Here is a 23,485-nt window from a genome sequence, read left to right as displayed (position 1 = left end):
AGATAACACTGAGTTTTAAACTGAAATAGGCCTTCTAGTCCAGCTTCCAAGCACTAGAAGGATCTCCAAATGAACATCCTTTTCTAAGTGTGGAATCTTCTGTTTTGATCATAGACCTTATTTGCAATGTAATCTTAACTAGACATAGAAACCAGCAACCATACCACAGAATGTTCAAGAAATCAACTTTCTGCTGCTATCCTTCCTTAGCAGATGTACAGCTAAGACCAGACTCACAAGCAGGAGCCTTTGCTGTCAGGCCTGTGCCTTCCTTCAGCATGCACTGGGTCTTGGGGGACTGAATGTGCTTGGCAACGCCTAGTGCACAGGTGAGGTCTAGTGGGAAAGGAGTCTTAAACATGCACTTTGCGTGTCTGAGGTCTAGAATGTCAGAAGGTAGGAGAGTACAATGGTGTTAACTGAAGGGGCCTGCAGAACCCACACTGTGTGTACACCATACACAGAAACCAGTTACTTCTCCTCAGTGTAACAAACTACACCATGAGAAGCCAACAGGATCCCAACTACCCTGGGAAACCACTGAGCAAGACTGCCAAAGGCCAAGATGTGCATCATGCAACCCTCCCTGTGTGACCTTGGACAGCTCCTCATCCTATGCATTCATTTCAGCTATGACAAGAAAATACTCACAATTCTTCACTCCCCACGTTGGCATGTGAGTTAAGTACAGTAAGATATAAAGTACTTGTAACACTGCTCATCACATGAGCATTCAATAAATACTAGTTCCACTTACAGATACATTTTAAATTTTATGTCAGGTGAACTAAGATCTGCATCTTCACCAGAAGACAATTTTTACAACTCTTAATAAAATAAAATATATGACATTTACCAGTTACTAATTACTGTCAGTTCACTTTTACAATATCATTATTTTTTTAAAAAAGGAAATTGTGATTAATCTGCCTCAAATTAAAAAATAGTCACAGATTATAACTGCCACTAGGGAAAGTATCACAACAATTGAACACCTGTCCTCTTTGAAGGATTTGTGCAGTCTTGGCCTGGGAGGTTTATTCTCACTTTTCAAACAAAACCTATTTATTTTCATCTCTGGTAAAATATACAAGTCTGGCCTGGAACTAACAGTGGGAAATAAAAAAATGTTCTGTAACATTTAATCAAGAATTTGTGTGTATGTCTGTGTGTGTATGTTTGTGTGTGTGTATGTATGTATGTGTATGAATGTGTGTATGTTCTGTGTGTATATATGTTTGTGCATGTGTGTATGTATGTGGGTGTTGGTATATGTATACATGTGTTATGTCTGTGTGCATGTGTCTGTATGTGTATATTTGTGTGCATGTTTGTATTTAGGTGGGTATGCACATCTACAGCACATGCATGCTGGTCAACAGAAGCTCAAGGACAGCGACTGGTGTTAATCATCACCTTCCCCCTTGTTTGGCCAGGGTCCACAGCAAAAATAACACTAGTGAGCATCTGAGGCTTCTCCTGTCTCTATCTCTGTGTCCCCTGGGAGTACAAGGATGACACATGCTCATGGTATGTGACCAGATTTCATGGGGGTTCTAGAGATTTGAATCCTGGTTTTCACACTTCATAACCAGCTATTGATATAAAAATGTAAGATATAGATAGGATAAAAGGGTAGATTATTGAATCTACTTTTAAAGAGCAACAGCTTGTTTAAAAATGTTTTACATTGCTATGGATTTTAGTTTATTGATACAAAATTAGAATTAATTTTGTTATAGTGTATATATATTTCTACTCTTGTTTAAGGTATTATGTTTATATAACTCATTTAAATTTTAATGGATAATTAAAAAACACAGATTAATAGTCATCTAGGATAATCAAATTTATAGTCATGTTAAGATTTTTAGGCATATAAAGGTATATTTCAATTACATAGGTAATCTTCAAACACTTCCAAGACCTACAGAACATGGCATTTAAAATGTTTTAAAAACTTAAACTTTCTGGACAATGAGACATGTCTGCTCCTGGCAGCAACAATTTACTTCAGAGAAGAAGATGGGCATCGATGACACTCCCTATGGAGTTTATCTTCTTCTTGGCAAAAATAGCCATTTGGGCAAGAAAATTTTCTTGCCTGGACTGCTGATAAAATGTTATATAAACTGGAAATGCAGGACCCATAGGAAGGTGACCACTGAACTTTGCAAGGTTACATGGTCCTTCAGGTTCCTGCTTTGGAGAAGAAACTGCCAGACATTCTACAGGTCACAGAGAGAAGTGACTGAGAGACTCTAGGTCTGTAGGCTGAAGAATGGATACCCCAATGTTGCAGAGGAACTTTGGATGACTGTCCAGGCAGCCAGTTGTCTCTGTCATTCTAGATTTTGGAAGTTGCTTACAATGTTCTTCCTGTTTACTTAGGTAATATTATATTCTTCTGGAGTCTTTGATGTAGTTGAAGACTAGATAGTTTTAATTATAATTTTCCTTGATTATGATAAAAGATAAATTAGTTATGAAACTTCAGACTCATAAATATAAGATAGAATATTTTCTTTAATTTTGCCAAATACAAATAGGCTAGTTATTATAACTGTAATTCTTGCTTGATAACTGTTCTATTATATGTAATTTTACTATGTTAAAGTTAAAACCTTCCGTTTTGATTAGAGAGAGGTGCTGTGGGATGTTTTGTATGCTGGGAATATGTGTTGGTCTGATTGGTTGATAAATAAAATGCTGATTGGCCAGTAGCCAGGCAGGAAGTATAGGTGGGACAAGCAGACAAGGAGAATTCTGGGAAGAGGAAGGCTGAGTCAGGAGGCGTTGCTAAGTACCACCAAGAAAAGCAAGACGTAAAAGTACCAGTAAGCCACAAGCCATGTGGCAAAGTATAGATTTATAGAAATGGGTTAGTTTAAGATATAAGAGCTAGCTAGGGAGAAGCCTGAGCCATCAGGCCATATAGTTAGTAATTAATATAAGCCTCTGTGTGTTCATTTGGGTTTGAGCAACTGTGGGATTGCGGGGCCTGTGGGAGCCGGGTGGGACCAGAAAAACTTCAGTTACAAGCTATTTTACCCAATGGCCTCTCATAAGTCTTAAGTCAAAAACTTAAGCTCTTGATAACCCTTAACACCCAAACAATGGGAAAACCTTCATTTCTAGAGTAAAGGGAAAGGAAGAGGCCAGAGCAAAGGCCTCCCCTGACTTCGAATAGACAGTGTACAGATCCCCCTGCTGGTTTTTAAGCTGATTAGGAAATTCTTTCCCATATGCCTCCACACAATCTGCAGAACTTATTCCAGTTGTTGGTCTGCATCCTGATTCTCTCTAACATCACTCTCTGTCCATTTACAAAGTGCTGCATTCTAGGACAAAAATAACAAGGACTTCTTCATCTTCCTGATGATGTCACCCCAGGAGAGTGCAGTAACCTCTGTGCACCTATTTTAACATCTATGACTTGGGAGGTAAGTATTTCTGCTTCATTGCACTGGAAGACCATTGACACGATGTCATACACATTCAACATTATTAGTGATAACACTTCTGCACAAATTCCAAATGTTCACAGTGTTAACACCTTTTAATTAAAACACACCCTTGGGGTGCAAATCTATTTATATGTGCTTCTTATAGATAGTCTTCATTTCACCATTTTCTTCAATAATGTTATAATAAAATTACATGTGAGTGTCATCTTGTCAATATGAGTTCACTGTGGCAGCTGGCAGGTGACATCTTCTCCTTGCTTTTGTTCATATGCTCTACTTCTAATAGTACCCTTCTAAACATGTATAAGAGATCTATGCACTTTAGATTTACATCTACTTTAAGGACAAATGAAATCTTAAGGTCTTTTCTAGAGAAGCTGCTATTATTCCCACTCTGTCATTTTGTAGTTCTGTAGGTGATGGTGACATTATCCCAAATGCCTCATGATGAAAGAGTTCTGCTTAGAAACAACATAACTTGATATTTGTGATTTAAGTGTTTAGCTCCTTTAGTTAAACCTCATAAACAAAATATAATTCTTATATCATGTTATTGAAAATCCAATTACATTACTGTCTCTCCTGCAAACTGTGGCTTGAGTTTCAGTCTTGACCACCTACTTATCTTTTGGCCCAAATTGTACACTCAATAAATGCAGAACTTCTAGCCTTCATGCAGGGAAGTAATGGCTTGTTCCTTTGGTTCTGTAAAACACATACAAGATAATACCAGTAGATCTGTCAGTGTTGCATCAATTTCTTCATAATGCGGTATTTTAAACGGTGCTATGGCAGAGGCACACATCTGGTTCAAAAGCCATGCTTCTTCTTAAGGTAATTTTGTAGCTGTCTAGAGGGCATAACACATATCATCAATAACACATTTCCAGATTAATACACCATGGCTTATTAAAGGTGCTGAATACAAATTTAGGTGTACAGAAAATGTTGACTATGTACAATGCATGGAAATTTTACACAGAGAAATTTGGAGAGTATTTTCCATGCTATAACCTAATTACAGTACTGACCAACAGTGCTCTTGTCTCATTACACAAACAACTCGATGATAACTGCCTTTATAACCAGTTACCATTAACCATAGGAAAATACGATTTCCATTAAGGCAGACATCTTGAAATGAAATGAATAAGCTCTCCAAACTTACGGTTATCTATCAGTCTTTCTTACTCCATACTCTTCCCATTTTTAATACATGATTACATTCTTCTCCCATGTAAACCTGGTACTCTTTCTCTCCACAGCTGCCATAGACGAGCACACAAACAAAAAGAGGTGCATTAGCTGTCAGGGGTTCAGAACATTTTCTGCCACACACTTAGGTAAGTTATTTATCCCATGTTACCTTTTGTTTTCTCTCAGCCAAAGCAGTGATCATCCAACTTCCAGGGTAGTACTATGTGACGGTGCACCTAACATAGTACATAGTACAGAAACCACTTTCCCAGTCTACTGAAGACCCAAAAGACAACCCTCAAAGTACAAATAAACAAAGCCACCTTAAGTTCACAGTTCTGAACAGGACAATTTAGAAGATACTGGATGACTGTGACTCTCTGGTGGAGGCAGGTGATGAGGTCGGAGTGTAATACTCATGATGGCTCACAGGGAGACTGAGGCCAAGGTGAAGGTCTTGGCAAGAGAAAGAATAGTGCTCATGAGATATGGGACTGGTACAGCTCATCTTGCAGTTCTGGATTAGAGGTACAATTATACATGAAGAACTCTGTGATCTATAAGGAAAAAATGATTGGAAATTCTGTTTGAAGGATTTATACATGATTGAGGAAATCAGCAATGAGAAAATATGACATTATAGTACTTAGATATTTCAGAAGTCAGAATGCCATGACCATTTTTTAAAAATTCTTGGACATGATTAGTAAAGAAAAGAAGCTCATCTTCAGGCTAACTTAAACTTCCATAAACTAAGAAAGCTGAAGAGAACCTTATGCTCATTTTCATTTAGGTTTTACAATGAAGAAAAAGTATCTAAGAGAAGTGAGTAGACCAAGAACACAGCCAGTTAGAGGTCTATAGATTCACTTGTGTGAGTAAAACATACGATTTTCATTCATATATTGAAACCATCTCAAAAGTAAAGCATCATCCATGAGGCATAGAAGTAAAAAGAGAATCATCTGAGGGAAGCCCATCATCTGGAAAGACATGTTTGTATTGTTAATTAAATTTATTTCATTTGGAAGATGAAAATTGTCATCTACTTCCTGTATCTCCATGGTATGTGGCATTAAAGTGGGACCGCAGACGTATGCAATAGAAATACTGAACTATAAGGGGTATATTTGGTGAAAGCTAATTAAAATCTTGCCTCAAACTACAGAATGTCATTTAAACATACAATGATAAAGAGTATTCTACACTAAGGAAGATTTTTTATCAATGGAACCAGTCTGTTTTTGATAGAAAATTCTGGCAAGTGCAATATGAGAAGTGATTTGAGAAGATCAGAAACCTCACTCAAACCAACAGGCCCATGTGAGCAATAAAGTTAGAACATTCCATTCCCACATCTAATGAAAGGTGAGGGACATTAATAGGTGGTCAGCTTGTCTTTTGTCCCTAGATAACCTATGGAAATCTAATCTTCACTGCCCCTTCCTGCTTAGTTTACTTTTCCCTATCTACATACTTTATGTCCACTGCCTCAAACATGTTCCTTCTCCTTGATCCTGATTCCAACCCATGGCAGTCTTCCTTCCTGCTTATTCCAACTAAGGAGGCCAGGCTGTAGTTCCTCATTTCTAACTCCCTTGCTGCTGGAGGATGACATTACTCTTCTAGCACTGTCATCCTAGTGTATACAACCTGTGTCATCAGTAACTGGTTCCTAACTTAGAGGTTTAATCATTAATATTTAATTCTCAGCCTGTTTGGGCTCACATTGGTATTTCACTACCCACTCTTACCTTGAAGACTTTGCAATGACCTTCTTAAAAACATTCAGGAAAAACCTCTAAATTAAATATCCTGCATATATAACTGGTGTTAGGTTAAGCTAATCATGACCATTGTTACTCTGTGTGTTACTGGGGAAAATCATATTTTTAGTCTGTACTTACTTTCTTCATTTTCAAGAATAACATTGGATACTTCAAACCTTTAGCCAAAAACATTATTGTGGAATCACATATCCGATGCATATTAGCATCTAAAATGTACAAATAACTTTTTAAGTTCAATAATAAAAAATGTCCATTTGAAACAGGCAAATATGAATAGCATGTCTTGGCATTCACCAATAAGCAAAGAGAAAGACACTGAATATCATTAATGATCAGTTGTTTCAACCAATACCAAGGTAAGAAACTACTATGACCTTCTAGGATTAACTTTGTAAAGATAAACAAAGGCCTTATGTCAGTCCAAAAAAGGAGAAAAAATAAATCCATATTATGAGAGCTACCAGTGATGATAAAAAGAAACACTAATGGACCCAGGTAAGAACTCAAAGTAATGCAGCTATTTTGTAAAAAGCTAGAAGTTACTTAAAAACCAAACACAGAGTTACCATATTATTTAGCAATTCCTACTGTAACTCTATGCTCAAGAGAAATTAAAAGAATGTTCAGGAAAACTCATACACAACGGTTTACAGACATGTTATTCATTCTATCCCAAACGTGCAAACCACTCAACGCCCACAAACTGATGAGTAGAAAAACAAAATGCCACATCTACTCAGTGGAAGGTTGTCTTTGAAAAGAAGGATGGAGTTCTGATATGTGCCACCACATGGTTTAACCATAAAGGTTCAGGTTAAATAAAACAATCTAGGAATAAAACTTTAATGTGAAATGTCCAGAATATGGAAATCCAGAGACATAAATTAGTTGAAAGAATCAGATTAGTTACTCAGGACTGTTGGAAGGGAAGAAAACTAGATTGTAGCTAAAACATGGGAAGTGAGCTGGAGAGATACCTTAGTGGTTAAGAGTGCCGGCTGCTCTCACAGAAGATCTGGGTTCCATTCCCAGTACTCACATGGCAGCCCCAAACTATCCTTAACTTCACTTCCAGGGTATCTTATGACTTCTTATGGCTTCCTGCCTGCACCAGGAATGCATGTGGTACACAGATATACATGTAGGTAAAACACTCAAACACATAAAATAATAAATATTATTTAGAACAAAAAATGGGCTAATATAGGAAGGAAATTTCTTTTTGAGATAACAGAAGTATTCTACAACTGATTTTGGTCATGGATGGAAAATGTGAATATTTTGAAAGCTACAAACTTCCATAGTCGAAATGGGTGTGATTCATGGTCTGTGCATTGCATTTCAATAAAACTCTTATATTAATATATTATATATTACATGAGAACAAGAGTGGGCAAAAATGACCCTTAATGAAACATATTTCCCAGTTAGTACATTTAAATACCAAAACAAGAAAGAAAGAGAGAGAGAGAGAGAGAGAGAGAGAGAGAGAGAGAGAGAGAGAGAAAGAAAGAAAGAAAGAAAGAAAGAAAGAAAGAAAGAAAGAAAGAAAGAAAGAGAAAAGAAAGGAAAGAAAGAGAAAGAGAGAGATAGGGAGGGGGGAAGAGAGGGAAGGAAGAAAGGAAGGAAGAAAAAAGAAAGAAAAACTACACTCAGTTTTTTAAACAAGTTTACTGAAAAAGTTGGTCCACTGTTTTTATCCCTGAGGTGCCAGAACTAACAGGAGAAAAGAACATGATCTTACATTCCAACAGCACTCTCTTCCTGTCAGAAACTTAGAAAATCAGCTGAAACTGTTAGTTAATATTATTGCAGGGATCTTCTGCATATCAATTATGCCTGAAGTCATTATTTTTGGCAGTCATGCTCTAAATCCTGACTCAAGAGAGATAATTTGGTACCATCTGCTCTCAGACTTGAACATTCATCAGAATCACCTGGAGGCTTGACAGAATACAGATTGCTAGATGCCTCTTTCAGAATTCCTGATGCAAGCAGGCTTACAAAGCTGACGCTAATTCTGCCGGCCCAGGGACTGAACTTCCTAGAACTTCTCATGGTCATTTACTAATCTATTTAGTTTTCTCATGGTCATATTTATGACGATCTGCCCTGGTTGGTTCAAGCATGATTGTAATAAAAAGTCAAACCTCTCCCATGATCCTATGGTACCTTAGAATTTCCGTAGTTAAGAAACTGTTGATGTGGGGTGGGGGAACTATTGAATAAGAATGAGTAGTGTATGGAGTATACTAGCTCTTGTTTGAAAGATTCAGCAAAATTTAGGCCACTGTAGAAGCAGAGGTGAAAGGTCACAAAAAGTAGAACTTTGGTGAATTAGACTAATACCAGAGAACTAGAAAAGATCAATAAAGTCTAGATCCTTGATTGATCAAGGATCAAGGATAGAGGAGGGCAATGATGTGAAAATCTCTGGGACATCACCACATCCTAATTACATCCAGGTTCTTGAACCACATTCTTCTCTGTGCATCCCAGTGATAAGACAGCTCAGGATACATGTGCCCTGGCAGGTGTCTGTGCTGTGGTTTCCAAAGTCCCAAGAGCTTCACTGGGTGGACAAGATACTTTGTTTCTCCCAGTTATCTCCTGTAATAGCTTTTCTTTATTTGAGACAGATTGACTGTGTAAGTTTCCTTTCAAGTCTGATTGACAACTTTACAACAAAAATCTATACATGATAGAAGGATGCTCTATGAGACATTTCTTTATGTAGATACAAGATTATTGTGGATTTCCAGCTGAGGATTCATAACTAGATGTTACAAATGGAGGGAAGCATGAACTGAAGAGTGAATATAACAGTCAGTCCAGGCTTGAGTTTTGCAAGCAAAAACAAGGTAAGGACATTTGTTGGAAAAGCAGGGACATCTACAAACACATAACTGAGAAATAATTAAAGGAAATAAATTAAACAAAGGAAAAACATAGAAAGAAGAGAGTTTTGCTCTAATGAGTTTAGCTATTAAATTAACAATACCAAAAAAGAAAAAAATATATAATTTGGAAACCAGATCACTGTACCGCTCTCTCAAATATTTATACTTATGACTAATATATGAATAATAGCCACTTGATAAATGTTTTGCACATAAATTGTGCCAATAAGGATGTTTTAAGTACTAAAGTTAGGTAATACATTGTTTAAATGACTGATTCCCAAATTTGTGACAGTAATTCCTCTTTCTAAAATATTCCACAAATTAATGTTCTATACAAAATAATTGGGCATGTATTTCCTTGGCCATAGCATATACCATTATAGGTAATGTTCAAAAGAAGTAATTAGAGTTGCAGATGTGGAGGAGTTAGTGCAGGAGTGAACATCCAGTTATGAGAAAAGCTCAGAAGCAGAAAGCACAGCCCACATGACTCAAAGTTCAAAAGAAGGCTCTTCATAAAAGGCTAAGTTACCATCATCATGGTTTATGATAATGAGGTATATGATTTGTATGATTTGAGTAATAATTCAACTACATCAGTTGTTCCTACTGACCACTGATTTATGAAAACATAAAATCGGAGGGGACTAGGAACTTTTCCCTTTATTCATCAGACACAATGATGATGATGATGATGATGATGATGATGATAAACCATTTCACAAAATGATTCTTATAACACCAAAAAGATAGTAGAATCACTATCACTGTAGAAAAAGGAGAATTAGAAACATGAACTTATTATCCTTCTTTTCCAGTACTGGAATAGGCTTGTCAACAGCTTGTTCATGAGTTCAGACTTGGTAACTAACATCACACCTGACCTTTAGAAATTGAGAGAGTGCACCTCTTCAAAATGTTCCACAATCTTAAGCAAATGCCCATTCAATACAAAGCAATAATTTATGTATATGTTTGTTTTATTTTCTGGACTATCTCAAGTAAGCCATTTAGCTCATAGGAAAACTTAGCCTAAGATTTCCTCTGGGAGCAGTGTCAAATGCTTGGTACAGTACACTGATCAAGCTTCTAGCAGCCAAATCACTTCACCTCCTACTAGATTTTTATTTTCCTGCCAAGAATCTTTAACCCATGCTATGTATACATGCTGTGTTCCAGTGCCTGCCTGGGAAACAGACTGAAGGCTCTGGCCATTTGTTAATGCAAAACATCTGTTGAACTTGTTTGCCAGGATTAAGTAGGATGACCCCATCTCTCTTTAGAGTGGTCAGATGTCTAGTGTATATTTTAAATGAGAAAGCAAGTGTTATACATCACCTTACATATGCAATGGTAGTAGCTATTGCTCAATGCTTGATTTTACTTGATAACATTTATAACTCGCCAAATATAGTAAGAATTCCATATGCCTGCTTATTCTTCAAATATTTAAAGACTGGATTGGGGCAAATATAGAAGGATGTCAAGAAAACCCTTCCTTCAGAAAAATTACTTTCTACTAGTCATTACAGGAGCAACTGTAAGGAATAAACACAATGAATGCTTTTAAAAAGCAATAAATTTATTGATGCATTTTAAAGTTTATATAGTATTATCTTTACAATCATTATATAACTAGTTTTATAAAATCCTTAAAATGAATACTATGGGTTGGAAAAGATCATCACAATTTCTATGAACCCGACTCCATACAAATTCTGCTTCTGGATGTAATTTTAAGATACTATAAAAACCTCAGGGAAAATGTCTAAATGAAAATATACTCTGGGAGATCACTTAATTTGAATTTCAATTTCTTTTGTCTATTCATGAAAGCACTTTGTATCAGTAATCTAAAACCTAATGGGAGTTAACCTAATCTAATTTTTTTAAAAATCTGTGCTGCAGTAGACCTGATTTTTGATTACAGAAATAATCTACCAAGGGAGAAGGCATAAAGTTGAGAACTCATCTGGAACAGTGGTATCCACCCTCCATGAAATATGTCCATCAAAAGATGGTGGATGCACCAGGATCTCAGCTTTCAGCTCACAGTAGAAACAGGGAGCCAGCCCGTGGGAACTCAGGGTCCGGTGGAGATTATTCCATCCCTTGTTGCTGCTGCTCAGTTGCCCTGAGCAGCTTCTGAGCTATCATCAGCACTGAGGTAGCTAAGTCATGCATTTCATCTAAAAGACCTATAATTAAGGAAAAATGTTGTATTTATAATTGTTTCAACTCATCAAGCAAAATTTATGCAGCCTAAGTACGGACGTCAGCATTTAACTTTCCAAGTTCTGGAAAATTAAGACACATTCAATGCTTCAAACCTAGTTCTGAAAAATTATATTCCTTAATACATGAAACTAGCATTGGCAAATTGAGTGGTATGACACTATGAAATAATTTTGACTCTAACAACACTCTGAGTCTATCTAAACTACCTTTAGAAGAACTTTAATGCTTTCCAATAAAGGAAATGCATTTAAAATAAAAAAAATTCATAAATGTTAATTATGACTGCAAAGCAGGCCCAGGAAAGAAACAGTTGTGACCGTCTGGAAATGCTCAATAGACATCAAATGCAAAAGGTAAAAAACAAAACAACAACTACAATAACAAAAAAACAGTCCAAGTAGCACTCCCTCTTTATACAGGCAGTAGCAGACACGTGCCAAATAAAAGATGACTCAGGTAGGGTGGATGTGTCTGTAGTTAAGCTGTCATTTTATCCAATTAAGTTGTGTTAAGTTTTTCTTAATATACTGACTCTAGCAACCCCCTGGGCCAAAACTTGTTGCAGGTACCATGAGACATTTCTTCTGTAATCAAAATCATAAAACACTGACATTACTTTGGACTGCAGCCAATTTGAACTAATTTCCAGTACAATAGAGATTGCAGACCTTTCAGTTTTGTGTTCTAAGTGAAACAAGTGCACACACATACAGAACACCAAGATGGGAGAGAGGTAGAGGTCAAGACTGTGTTTCCAACTTTTGTTTGGCTAAGTAAGGACACTAAGAAATCCCTACTTCCATCTTTAAGTTCCACAAGTAAATGATACTTAGCACAAAAAAAGTGTAGAATGGTTATAATCTTTGCTGTAGAATATTATTTTAAGGTGTGTTGCTTTTGTTTATGTTGCATTTGTTTAACTCTGTGAGGCTGTGTTACTGTGCCTGTCTAAACACCTGATTGTCTAATAAATAACTGAATGGCCAATAGCGAGGCAAGAGAAAGTATTGGTGGGGCTGCCAGGCAGGGAATATATAGAAGGAGAAACCTGGGAGGAAAGGAGAAGTAGCCCAAGGAGGAGGAGGACTCTAGGGGCCAGCCACACAGCTACACAGCAAACCACGGAGTAAGAATAAAAGAATGGGAAAAGCCCAGAGGCAAAAGGTAGCCAGGATTATTTAAGTTAAGGAAAGCTGGCACACACAAAAAAAGCCAAGCTGAGACCAGACATTTATAATTAGGAATAAGCTTCTGTGTGTGATTTATTTGGGAGCTGGGTGGCGGGCTCTCAGAAAAACAACCAACAACAAATCTTAGAACAAAGATGATTATTTTTCCCCCAAGAAAAGATATCTAGTGATTTTATGCCATAATTCTCCACAGTAGGCCATGGTTATATATTGTATTATATATCTTCAATAAAACCACACCCATATTAATCAACCAGTGTACAGAACACAATACATTATTTCACCATTTCTGCCTTATTATATACTAAAATTGACTTTAGAGTTCCTTGGAGAGAAGGGATAATAATGAGCTTCAAATGCAAATTGAGCAACAAAAACAGTTTCAACTTCCATAATTTACATTTATTTGTCTACGATAAAACTCTTTAATGCAAGATAATATATTTTTATAGATGAAATCTCCTTTATATTATGCCTCTAATTATGCAGATGGGTGAAGATGTATTGTTAAGTGTTTTTAAATTGACAATAATGAAAAACTAGCTATATCCTTACAAAGGATTTTTCATTACTTCATTATTTTTCTCTCATTGTTGCATCTCATTAAGAATATTTTCTGAGTGCTTATGTTGAAAGCACAATATAACTATCTTCATAAACTGTAGGTGTCAGACAATTCCTTCAGATTTGGAAGGCACATCATGTCAAGGCTGCTCTCAGCACTAGACTTCTACCATCCCTGGCTTTCCCTGGATCTCCACTTTGTGTGACATTTCACCAGGCCTGGTGAGTGACAGCAGTATCCCATCACATTGAGATTACCCAGTCATCTGTTCTCCACACATGCTTGACACCCTGCCACCTGGCTGTGCACACCTCCCAACACTGCTCGCTTTTCTGGCTGCTGGCCACCTGTCTCCCCCTTGATGATCCCTCAGACACACCAGGGACCTGTCATCATCAGGGCCTTTCCAATTCATCATAGAGTGAAGTTTTCTGTGTATCCTGAAAGTAGCCTTAGAAACTGTGAGGGGAACATTTAATAATAGGCCTAAAATGCAACTTGGATACCTGCAATACAGTCTGTGCCTGGAATGGCTCCCCTCTAAAGATGTGCAGCCTCATAGCTTTCTACTTGAACGCCATCTCCTCAGAAAGGCTGTTCCTTACGAAGCTGGTCCATCCTCTAGGGTTGACTATGTACTGCCCTATCTATCGGTCTGCTGGATTATCCTCAGAGTATGTAGCACTGTCTGTCCTGATAGTGCTCATTTGTAGATTCCTATTCATCCTCAGCACTGGATCTAAGCTTCATGAGATTAGAGATTTCTGTTTCACTCACCATTCTAACATTCTAACCACAGCATTCAAAATCATATGTTGACGCCATTTAGGAAAACATGTTGAAATGAATAAGTAATGGTTATAAGAAATATTTATAATAAAATAATATAGTTTCAGTCTATATATCACTAAACTGTATTAGTCCATCACTTAAACTGCATAAGAATTATTTTAAAATTCCTATTCATTCATGGACTAAATTATCTTCAAGACTCATAACAAAGAACTTAAGTGGAACATAGAACATAGGATAAATTAAGGAATGAGGTGAATGTTCTTAGTGAATATCCAATATTGTTGGAAAGTATTGCTTTCATTTCTTCTATAGTATTGCTTTCATTTCTTCTATTGATCAAGCTGAAATTGATATAAAATCAAGTGAAATCTCTTTTACAATAAAAATAAAAACACAACAAACACAAAACCCAGTAAATGACCAAAAAGACAAATGAAAATTTATTTTCTAGGTTAAGACATGATAACTTCACATATTGATATAAAAATAATTTTAAGGACTTGACTGACAAATGTATTTGATCATGCTGAAAGAACCATACCTTAGACTACATAACTATTTTAATGACTAAAAATATATTATAAATCATTAAATTACAGATTTCATTGTTCAAGCCTCAAAAGCAACTTTTTGCTTTGAGTGTTGGAATGGTCTACCTAGATTTATGGTAAATCTTCCACAGTCTAAGAAATATTGGTGTTATTAGTCACTAAACTTTTTTTTACAGGAGAATAAAGTATGACCACTACAAAATAAAGAGAAAATGTAATTCAATACACAGTGATATATTTTTTGAACTAGACAATATTCAAAGGGGAGATGATCCTCGAGACTTGTTACCAATCTCTGGAGTATACTTGGCTTCAACACCTATGTATTTTCCTCCATATTGGTTGTAGATTGGTGATGATTAATCACCTGCTTCTAGTGACAGTGACCAATTGCACGTCTGTGAAGGAAAGCTAGTCAAGCCCACAGGACTAGGCCCTAGCTGTAAAAGAGAGCAGAGCTAATTAGTACCTGTGGGGATTGAGCCTGAAGCCTTAGACTCATTATCCCAAGAAAGCAAAACCCTCTCAGAATATCATGACTTGCAAACAATTCTCCACCTTGAGATGCTTCATCTCTAGCTGAAATTACTATCAGTAATAAAGTAATGACACTTTTTCTGGGAGGTGTATGTCAGTAGCAGTAAACTTACCTAGAATGTAAGATGCCCTGCATGTGTTCCACCATGTCACAAATGTATTCTTTTTCATTATTATTTGTTTTTCTTTTCTTAAAAAAATTAGATTAGGGTAGAAGTTTACTTAGGGTAGAAGTTTAGCCTTAAATCTAGTTTGGAAGAAAGCCTAGAAACAATGGAAAAGAATGGCATAGAGTAAAATAAAAAATATTTTTAGGAAATTAACTTTACAAGTAAGGTAATTTGAGAGCAAAGAAAGTAATTAGGGAAATTTCATATTAGCTTTGACAGGCATCAAGATTCTAGATGAGGGCAACAGCAGGTGAATGTAGGGACTATTCTGAGAAGAAATGATAGAATTAACTTGTTCTATAAAAGAATCTTCAATATACTGGAGGGCATGACCCATGGCTGCCATTTTTATCACCACTGTCTTTCCTGGCTTGGCTTAATAGCCAATATACATAGTAAAAATAATGGAGCACAAAGTATAGGGAATGACTCCAAAGATGACCCCTGGGTCACATTAGCATGATGTCAGAATTAGAGACACTCAATGGATAATTTAATTCTGTCTGTGTTGAGGGTAGGATAAGAAAACATTCAGGTAAGAATGTTTTCAACGATTGATTGAAAATGCAGTCTAGGTCACAAGAAAAAGGCCAACACATGAGAGAGACATTTGGAAATTAGTAAGAGGATAATACACCAACCCTGCATAGTTCTTAAGGCTTCTTTACTTGGTAAACTATATGCTGTATTGTTATAACAAAGTATCCAATGTAGGCTGTTTGTCAAAAAAAAATGTACTTACAGTTTGAGAGGTTAAAATTCCAAGATTGGGTAGCCATATCTTGCTCACCTCTAGAGAGGGTCAAATTGGCTGTGTTACAATTTAGGCCAAAAGCCCAGAGGTAAATGTCAGGTGCAAAAGGGCCCAACAAACATTTGGAGTGGTCTTGCTTTATAACAGCCTCTTCTTGAGAAAGAAAATCATTTGTGGTAGATGGGAAAAAATATTCAAGAGGCTTCCTACAAATGTTAAAGTTTCAAAAGCTATTTCTAAAGACACATCATTGAAGCACAGAACAGTCAAGGATTCTAAAAATATAATGTATTCATCTGAAGAGTCAATTCTGAACCAAATTGGTATTAATCAGTTTAATAATGGAGAGATTTCAACTTGAAGAGGCATGTTATGAATGGAATGGCATATTGAAATTTTACAGAATTCAAAATCTTGACTTTACTCCAAATCATCAGACTTTGCCTTAGAGTGTCACACATGGGGGTTGCGGGGGCAAGTGTTCCTTTTCCTTGAGCTGTTTCTTCGTTTCGTTTCCTCTTTTCTTCTTGTGGATGGTTTCTGCTACTCTGGTGTCTGCTAAACCCAACATACTTTTGTGCTCTGCACTATTTCCAAAACTTATGGTCTTCTACTTCTCATTGTCATTACCTTAGAAGGAGGCCTCTGACTTTAGACTAAAGGCAAGTTCACCCCTCCCAGTGTCTTAACCACCCAATGGCATGCTGGGAAATACTCATGCTATCACACCAAGGAAGTTTCCATCAACACAGAAGTCTTGTTGCTTCTGACGGGAAATAATGCCTTTATGTTCATGTAAAGTCTTTCTCCTCTTTGTCTTCTACAACAGAATATAGCCAGTTCTGACTGTATTCTTTATCATAAAGCTGGGATTAAAAATAATTCCTGAAATCTCAGCTTAACTGCATTTTCCACCTTTTGTTCTGAACTTTCTTTCCGAACAGACAACTCAAGCTTTGACCTCCTTGCCAGTGTAAATGGGAATACTGCCTCTGAGAGGCTGAAACTTAACAGCATAAATAGAGAAAGTTGATACAAACACAACACATAATGTGAAATATATATATTATGTGTAATATTTACATTAAGGATACATAATACATATCACACATGTACATAATGCAAATTAATTCAAAGTAGTTTTCTGGTCCTATTAGAGTAAAATTTGTTGACATGCATAATAGCATTTTAAACTATAAGCCTACTTTGGAAATATAATTCAGTTATTATAAATGCAGTCAATACATTAATTACTTCAATAACTCAAGCTTTACTATATCTCCAGACATGCATAACAGAAATTTTATTAACTTTTGATAAAATTCTCTTAACCAGCTAGAAATAAACAGCATCTTAGACAATTAACAGCATAATGCTAAGTGTTTAAAGAAATTAAACCAGGAGGAAGTGTTAGTGCATACAAGGAAGCAAAAGACACCGGATGGCTCGGGGCCTGGTGAGGTAATGATATTTGAGTGAGTGTCTCTCACGGCAACAGGATCAGGTACAGTAGCAGAAACCATTTTAAACGCGAGACTCGGAAGACAACTGAAGGCTCCGGCTAGCTGGGGGAAGTAAATGACACCACTGTCATACAGTGTGAATGCATTTACAGTGTGAACGCATTTCCCTGATGATGTCACGTCAGACCCACCCAATAACGCAACAGGCATAAACCACACACGAGAACAGGAGCCGCCCAAATATCATGTACAATAGGAGTATTTTGCAAGAAAAATGTGAAGATGTGTAGAAAATAATATACCTCAGCATTTTAAAAACTGGTTTTCTGTCACTCAAGTCATTTCTAATTTCTGTCTTATAACTGCCTATAGTATTCTATTCTTTGCAATTAGCATGCTTCTTTATATTTTGGAAAAAATGCAAGAGCTGTGTTAGTGTTCCTGAAAGGTGAGGTCTTTCATCTCAAGTGGGAAAGACAAGTGCCTATTTTGTTTTCCAATAACATTCTGGGGATAACTGTTTAGAGAACTCATCACAGGAGGTCCGGAGTACTTGATTAATTTTCAGTCCCCTGGCTAATAAAAAGCTCTATTAAGAGAAGTCTTGGCTTCTGTCACCACCCACTACTGTGCTTAGCACAGGACACTGTACAAAAAGGATGTTCTGTGGATCTGGTTATTTGGCTTCTTAACTTGAATCCAGGGATTTCTTTAGCCCTCTCTGGCTGCAAGATGCCAAGCAAATATTAATATTCTCTTTCTTTCAAGGTCTCACTATATAGATCAAACTTGCTTCAGACATGGTTGGTATCTTGCTGCCTTGGTCTTCTGAATGCAAAGATTGCAAGTGTGCACCACCATCACAGAGGAAAACAATTAAGATTTTTTTTTAAACAAATGATGAAGTGTATGTAGGCATCATGGTACAAAAGAGCTTGGGAGTTGTCATTTTGCAAAAATTTAACATTTGGCAAAATCAGTTCATGCTCTGCTAGGCAGTCACTACAAATACTGATCAATGCAGCTACTGTAACAGGAAACCAGGAGGACCTGGGGTACCAAGCTAGAGGAGCCTATGGGAGGCTCCACTGTAAGTCTTAGTGGAGAGTCTTCAAAAGACAGGGATCGAACAGCCATTCTAGCTGAGTTACAGCAAGCTCTGTCTTTCGAAAAGTGATAAAGTCTCACTCTCTGGGTATCTTGTAATTTAAGGAGTTCACTTTACATACTTTAAAATTTACCTAAATTTCTTATATTACCAATTGCATTGTTTACCCAAGGAAATTGGTGGGCTTATCACCACCCTCCTCACTCCCAACAGTATTCTAATACATGACAGTGTTCTTGGACAGAAGAGCCCCAGTATGTACACTTAAGAAAATTAAAAGAAACAATCTGATTAGAAATGGAAGCTATAGAATCTTCTTTGGGGGACACACAAACATAACAGGGATATACTTTTTGTGCAGAAGAATAGTTTTCGCGTTGGGTGCTAATTGGAACGAGGCCTAAGGCACTGGTTGCTTAACGCACTGCTTAGTGGTTTTGTCATGTTGAGTAAGTTACTTATCATCCTATTCCTCAGTGTTCCCATTCACAAAAGTGCAAATAACATACTACACACTTAGGAAACTGACTTATGAGTTCATATTTGGGAATTCTCCAACAGTGCCTGGTGCATAGTAAAAGCAATGCAAACATTCACTCTTGATAATGTCCACTTAACTTGTGTGCTACAAAAATTACACATTGTAGTTGCTATATGGATATAAATATTCATTGTTATAAAATACAATCAATAGAGAATGGATGAGAATTAGGAAGAAAGTCTGTTTAGTTCTGGGAAACACTCACTGGCCTCACACCATCTCCTTTGTGCTACAGATATGAATCTCTTTTTCACTTATTTAGGACTTCTTGTATCTCCTGTTAATTACATCTGCTACCAAAGGCATTTTCTTTCCACAGATCATAACCTGGAAGCTGCCACCTGTTCATGGATTCCTGCAACTGATCCTGTGCATCTTGTCGGTTTTATCCTGAGAAGTATCACCTCAGCAATTGCCTCCATCTTGTAATTACTAGCTAAACAGAAAGACGCATGAAACATCTATTTTTATCTCTATGGAACTCTTACCTGCAGTTCCTGCTGCTCGCTTTTCTGACTGAGACTGAAGCTTCCTAGAAATCTGGAAGCATCATAAAGCCTACTGCTTTTAGAGGTAGGTGTGTGTGTGTGTGTGTGTGTGTGTGTGTGTGTGTGTGTGTGTGTGTGTGTAAAACAGGTGTCGTACATAACAACTAGAGCAAGAAAGAATTTTTAAATTTATGTGAATAATAAATTCTCTTCTACTAGCTATTTAAAAGTTAAGATTATTGGTTGCATAGTTGTATAAAGGAATGTTAGTATCTTAACTTACATTTTCTCAATTCTTATGTTGCATGTGGAAATCAGAGTTGATGCTCCACACATGAACATATATGTTTATCTTTCATTATGTTGAGTGTTTACTTTTAAAATCAACACATTGTTACTAAAGTTGAATACAATACAATGTTATGTTAGGCAGGCCAACATGCCCACAAAATGACATGAGCTTTTTAAATATTTTATTCATTGATTTATTTTCATGTGTATGTACATATGTTAACATATACATGCTACAGTATACATGTGGAGGTCACAGGACAATTTGCAGAAGTGGATTCTTTCCTTCCACCATATCCATTCTGGGCATCAAACTCAAGTCATCAGACTGGGCAGCAGGTACCATTACCCTGTGCCATCTCACCAGTCCTGATGTGAGTTTTCACTGTAAACTTAGTGCTAAAATTAATAAGAAGGGCAAGCAGAAGAGAGTTGTGCAAAATACAACTCAAAAGAGCCATAAAATAGGCAGCAGCTGTTCTGAGAAGCCCTGTTAGAGGATCCCTTTCCTGTGGCTTTGAATCTTTCTCAGAGGCATGGGTCTCCTTACTATCATCAGCATGCTCAGACATAGTTTCCCCTTCTCTGTTCCACAAAAGAGAACACACTCATCAAAACAAATCAGGTATCCATGCACTCACATGTTCCACGCCAATTGAAAATCCAACAATACCATTTATTTCCAGTGTGAGGCAGTACACCCAAGTCTTTGTTTCTAGACTTCAAAATGGAGCCTTACCATAGACAATAGTAATTTCATTAAATTCATATAATTTTATGAAGAGTTTTCACTGAAAATTGGTAGGCTGCTCTACATCACTAAATAAATACTTGCAGGATAATGTTCTCTCAAAATACAGACTAGAATTGTTAGGAGATGCGAAAACTCACAAGGATGAATACGGAAGAGGTTAGTCACTTCTTACAAGAGAAAGAAACGAGTTCTGGCTTAGCTTGAGCACCTCAGACTCATTTCCTACTCTTCTTTACCATAAAGCAGCAGCTCAGATGCTGAGAGGGAGGATGACGCAGCCGTATGATGGTGATATTGATGGAACAGATGAAGATCTCCCTGCATGGGAATCCAATGCAGACACCCTTTGAAGATCTCCCTGCATGGGAATCTCCCTGCATGGGAATCCAATGCAGACACCCTTTGAAGATCTCCCTGCATGGGAATCCAATGCAGACACCCTTTGAAGATCTCCCTGCATGGGAATCCAATGCAGACACCCTTTGAATTGCAGCACCTTGGCATCATTTCCAACACCTTTGAGCCTCCAACATGAAGATGATTTTCCCATTTTTTAAGACATATTAGATTCTACTGAATTTAAATTTTTCTTTTAGAATGAAGGTATGTATTTTCATTGCCTGTTTTGCATTTCTCACTCATTTCCACAGCATCTATTTGCAGAACACCTACCAACTTGGGGGAGCCTTGACAGACAATTAAGCTGGAATGATGCACTTTCTCTCTTGGTGATGCTCACCTTGCTTCAAGTGGCCCTAAATCAAATCCTCCCATCACCGCAGGTGAGGCTCCCAGAGAGAAGCCCTCCTGTCAGCCTGCACTGCCTCTGTGAACACTGTCTTGATTTTAACATCAGCTTTAATCTCTTCATCCCCCTGCATCATCCCCTTTCTCCTTCTCATTTCCTCCTACTCGCCCTCCATTCCTCCGCTGCTTCCTTCCCCTTCTCCTCCTCCTGGCCACCCTCCTCCTTCAGTGTGCTGTTTGCTTTTCCTTTATTTCTGTTTATTCTTGTGTCCCTATGAGTATTTGTACCTGGGCATATGGACACATTCTCGGAGAGGCTGGAAGTTGACCCTGGTCGTCTTCCTCAATGCCTCTCCACCTTGGTTCTTGAACTCATCAATTCTGGTAGACTAGGTGGTCACCCCACCCCCACCCCCCAACCCAAGCATTTTCATGTTTCCATCTCTGAGGTACAGCAATGACAGAAATGAACATCCATACCCAATTTTCCACACATGGGTACTGAGGATTTGAACTGAGGTCCCCATGTTTGAGTGGCAAGTGCTTTACTATCTCTCTAGTGTTTTTTGTTTTTTGTTTTTTTGTCTATGAAGATTCACTTCCCACACACTTGCCAGGGTAAAATTTCTTTTTAAAAAATGGGCCAGCATTTTTCACAGATTTTAAGAGTCACAGATTTAGAGAAATTAAAGTTTAAAATGTAATTATAATTTTATTTTAACAAAAATATATAAGTAAATTATATTCAATAGTGATAATTTACTATTTAAGTATTTCTTTAATGTTTTACATAATATATGTTAAATCTTTTAATTCTCTTTATTTATTTTTCCAAATGAGGCCCTCAACACCCAGGCCTAAGGAACCAAGGCCACATTCTATGGAAGCCATTAAGAATTAGGCCCTTCAGAAATACTACTCTAAATTTAAACAAATAATTATACCCTTTGCCATAAATAAATTGCTTACTTACCTAAAAATGAATTCATGGAGCTACGACAAATTAGCAAGCAAACCCTGACTCTGATGTTATTTCTGTTTGCAGAAGAGAATGAAATGAGCTCTTAAAGAAATGGAGGGTTACCAGGCTCCTCTCAGGGTCTTGTATTAAATACTGTAAGTTCACATAAGCAGCATTCATTCCTCTCTTTACATTTAAAAAATAATCCTGAAGTTCAGTGAATGGCCTCCGACCCATCATTGGATGTTACCACTCCTCACTGGCATGGAGAAGCCATGTGGATTTTCTTTCCACTTCTTCCTTTTATAATCACAGGCAGGATTAAACATGAACTGAAAGCCAGCGGTGAGCTACAAGGGAGCTATTGAGAAATATGCACCCACAAGGGAATTTTGGGTTCTAGTTAGTTTAATTTAGGTAGATACTTTTGAGATATGAAGCTGGAAGAAAGGAGACACAGGTGAGCAAATATCTATGCTATGTGCAAAGCTACACTTCCGGCTTATTAGTCCTAAATCAGAGAGTGCATATATATAGGAAAGTGCATTGGAAGAATATAGTCTTCCAATCTCTCATTCCCCTCGTGTGTGTGGGAAAGAAAGGTATTAGATGCCTCTGGTGTTCAGTGTGAGTCTTGTGCCCTTTCTAGAGTCCCCAGATGTCACAACACTGAAAGTGTTAAATGTGGATAGTGTGAATCTCACAGGAACATACCCCTAGATGAAGAGCTACAGGCCATCGACGGACAGCTACTGAGACAGAGAAAGATGAGTCTCCTAACAGATCGTCTGATCCCATGCTGTGAGCACTACACATATGCACATGAGCAACACCAGGTAACTCAGCCAGTGGTACCTATGTGTACATGTAACAATAATAACTGAAGAACAAGTAGCCATGAATTTGAGAAGGGAGGAACAGAGGGAGTTGAGGGGAGGAGAAGGAAAAGAGAAATGATGTAAATAACATAACTAT

At 37.2% G+C, this 23,485-nt stretch overlaps 1 protein-coding gene across 3 annotated transcripts in view; it reads right to left on the bottom strand.

Annotated features, from left to right (window-relative positions):
• Positions 1 to 23,485, bottom strand: part of Oxr1 (oxidation resistance 1) — a 398,709-nt gene that overhangs the window by 291,800 nt on the left and 83,424 nt on the right. The window lies entirely within an intron of this gene.

This window comes from Peromyscus californicus, unplaced genomic scaffold, assembly GCF_007827085.1.
Source record: "Peromyscus californicus insignis strain IS unplaced genomic scaffold, ASM782708v3 Scaffold_20__1_contigs__length_68692818, whole genome shotgun sequence".
NCBI lineage: Eukaryota > Metazoa > Chordata > Mammalia > Rodentia > Cricetidae > Peromyscus > Peromyscus californicus.
Note: the sequence above shows the minus strand (reverse complement) of the source record. Positions and strands in the feature narration are given on the sequence as shown.